The following is a 3,749-nucleotide window of genomic DNA, read 5'->3' as shown; positions in this document are numbered from 1 at the left end:
TTGTGGAGTCTGAGTGCCGTTCTTACAGGGATCCATAATGAACACTTGCACTACATTTGGTGTAGTCAGCAGGATCCTGGTGAGAAATGCCTTACTGGACGGATAGTGAGGAAAAGAATGGGTTCCTGCCGGGTCCTGTCAACAGTCATGAGAAATAATCACGTGGTGTTTGGCCTGGGTGACCTTTCTGGTGAGCTGGGAGATTCAGAAGAAGTTATTGGGAAGTCCCACTCCAGCTGAAATATTAAGTTTTCTCCAAAAGGAAGGGATGAGAAAAGTTCAACAGGAATGTGTTGTACTTGCTTGTTACTAACATGCTTGAAAAGAGTGTGGGAATGTTTTGGTCTGATACAAGGGGTAAAAGAGTCTCTTGTGTGGATATGGAGATATGGAAGATAAGGAAAGAACTAGTGTGGGTATCCCAGCAGCAAGAAATGCAGGTGAAGGAGCACGCTGCTCGCTGCTGTGCCATTTGTAGGAAAAGTGTAATCTGTAAGCAGCAAGGACGGGGCAAAGTTTGGGATCCCAGAACATGGGACCATTAATTATGACCAAAGTGAAGGGACCTCGGGCAACCTCATCATACAATCCTGGTGTGAGATGACAACCGAGAGAATTGTAGAACCTGTCTGGCTGAGGTCTCATTGGAGATCCTGCATGCCTGTGACCCATACATCTCCCAGCAGCAAGCACACAGGTCTTCTGTCCAGTCATGGTCTGCCTTGCTGGAAAGGCTTCATCAGGGCTTTGGGATACTGGTAAATGACAAATATTTTCTTCATTTAAAAAGAAGAGTTAACCCATATGAGGCAAGAGCTCAAAACTCCCATTTGTGTTGAAAACCTTACTTGTGGGAGCATAAAGGTGCAAATCTTCACCTAGGAAAGAAAATAGCATCCATTACAGGCAAAAAGAAAAGGAGATGATAAAAAGTTGCTTACAGGAATGATGAACAGAGATGGAAGAGTTAAATGTTCAAAGGGTGGAAGTCAAAACCCCTGGGGATGTGATGAAAAAGCCCCAGGATGTAGCAGAAATCTCCAAATATAATGCAATGTCAGTGTAAAGAAATAGCTGAAACTTAAGTGACAGTTGAGACAAGAGGCTGCAGCAGTTACAGTTATCAGCCTTACAGCACTGGGTTTGGTCCTGTTTCACAGGGGAAGCCGCTGAAGAACAGCAACTGGAAAAGAAGCAGCCAGACGCAGTGACAGAACAGTTGGTTTCAGTAACTTTTTTTTTTTAAACAAGTCTTTAAGCAACAAAACAGATGAAGGGATCAGAACAGATTTCTGACACAAAAGGTAGATGACAGATAAATATCAAAGGATATTGATATCTGTCCAATAACCAAGCTTAACAGCCAGATTCTAGTGTTGCTTAAACTTACCCCTATACAATGCGTGATATCATATAAAGTGCTAACATTTCTCCTTGAAAGGAAAAGCAAGATGGTAAAATGCTGTGTATAAATATAGCAGCTGCTGATTTCAGCTCTAGTATAAAGGTTGTGTGGTTATTACAAAGAAGAGACAGAGAGAAGTGCAGGAATGAAGAAAAAAAAAAGAGTATATTGGAAATTCTTATGAAGGGGAATACTCCAGGGATCCACATAGCGAGTTGGCGTGAGTAGGAGCAGGCTTGTGCTGTGCTGCATGTATCACTTGGCCACAGGATGAGCTAAGATGGCTAATGCTAACTGGAGAGCCTACAGGCTGCTTCCACTTGGCATTGGTGCTGATGCCACCACCACCAAGCAGCCTTGTCTTTATCTCAGAGTGAGGCAGCATATTCTTATGGGAACATCCATTTGTTTGACATTGGAAATGACAAATAGAGTTGTTTGCTTCCCAGAAAATCCTCTTAAAAAAAAACAAAAACAAGACCACAAAGCTGGTGAACCTCAGCACAGACAATATTTGCACAGCATACCATGATGGCCTGATGTTCTGCTACTTGCTGTTGCCAGCATCCAAAGAGACCTAAGATTGCTATCCCCCTTTGCCTTCTAATGTGATCTCCAACAAATGCCATTTTAATCAATACCTTGTGTACTCTGTGCCCTTTCTTACTAGGATCTACAATGAACACTCGCACAGGTGCATATCCATCACTCATCACTACAGCCAAGAAATCAGGGTGGTCTTCCACCAGTGTTATTTCTGCTCTGCATGCACAGCCACTTGGGATCGCTCAGTTCTGCCCTGGTGAAAACAACCCTGAGGTCATTTGTCCCACCTGCAGTGTGAGACCAGAACCAAATTATCATACAGAGAGTAAAGAAACTGTCCCTGCTGCCATCCTCTTCTATTCTACCAGCTGAGCAAGTCCCACTGGCTGCCAGCAGGGCTTACAGAAACATGGGGCTGTTTGAGCCTCCTTGCACAGTGAGGAGCAGTGGTGACTGCTGTGTGGGACAGCAGCAGATCTGATTTCCCCGTTCTTCCAAACCTTTGTTTGTGCACTGATGCCTCCCTCCTGCCCCAGCCTTACTGCAGTCCCTGCCTGTGCATTTCTCCTAAATGCCGGTTCCCTCCTGCAAAGTAACGCAGGGTGTTTCTAGGGTCGTGCCTAATCCTATGCACACACACCCAGGGCAGTTTGGCTGTTCCTGAAGGCGCCTCTCCAAAACCCAGGTGTGGTGGGTGAGAACAGGGGATACTCCTGTTAGGTGAGGGCGGGAGCCTCTGCAACTGCTCTTTGTACCAGTGGACACAGAGTCATTCCTGAGCCACCCTAATGCTAATATTTGCACTCCTTCTATGGAGATAAATATTACAGCTGTATCCCCTGCACGGAGGCACAGCACAAAACATGCTCCCTGCTGGCAGAAAACACTTTTGTGCCATGTGGCAGCTCTAGAGACCATCCTGACCCTGCCCTGCTTTCTGCTGTTTTCTCACCATGCCGATTTTCTGCTTGTTGTAGGGATCATGATGGTGTTCCCAGCTCTGGAAGTCCAGTTCTTTACTTATTTATTAGCTGATGTTGTGGCACCTGAATTACTCCTGCCTCCCTGTTCCTGCAAGCCCTTGTTTTTCTGCCTGTTTCAGGTGTGCTAGCTCCTTGCCTGGCAGAGCCTCTGTTTCCTTTTGGATGTATTTTAATATACAGTGGGAAGTTACACACACTGAGAATGGCATTGCTGACCTCACTGGGGGGAAAATTAAATTCCCCAGGGGTTGCAGCAGGCACCCCTTCTGATACGTGGCATGGATGAGGGAGATGGAGGAGACTTAAACCGTGGGTATGGGTGCCAAAATAGCTGGGGCTAAGCTTGGTGATAACTGCAGGGAGAAAAGACAACTGGACACCAGGGGAAAAAGGGGCGGCTTGCTACTAAATCAGACGGATTTGGAACCAGCAAAATCAGAAGGATTTGGGAGGCAGCAGTCATGCCAAGAGCTGCGGGGGCAGCAGTCATGCCAAGAGCAGGGTGGCACCACAGGAAAAGTAGTGAGCTGCTTGGGCTGGGGTGGCTGTCCCCTGGCAGAGACCTCTCTCGGCCAGCCCAAGTTCTCCCTGTGCCCTGGGACAAGCTTGTCCTCTCGCATCTTCCCTGTTATGAAATGAGATGCTAATTTTTCTCCTGGGGTGTGTGCATATAGAGGCATTTTGTTTGGCTTCCACCAATTAAGTATGAAAATGAAAAGGGAGGGAGAGATGCCAAGAGAGGATGGATAAGAGAAGCCTCAGTCCCGCTGTCCCTGACACACCATGACCTCTGGAGTCCTGTTTCTTCATTCTGG

Source organism: Anas platyrhynchos, chromosome 5, assembly GCF_047663525.1.
Source record: "Anas platyrhynchos isolate ZD024472 breed Pekin duck chromosome 5, IASCAAS_PekinDuck_T2T, whole genome shotgun sequence".
NCBI classification, from domain to species: Eukaryota; Metazoa; Chordata; class Aves; order Anseriformes; family Anatidae; genus Anas; species Anas platyrhynchos.
This window is presented reverse-complemented; position numbering follows the sequence as displayed.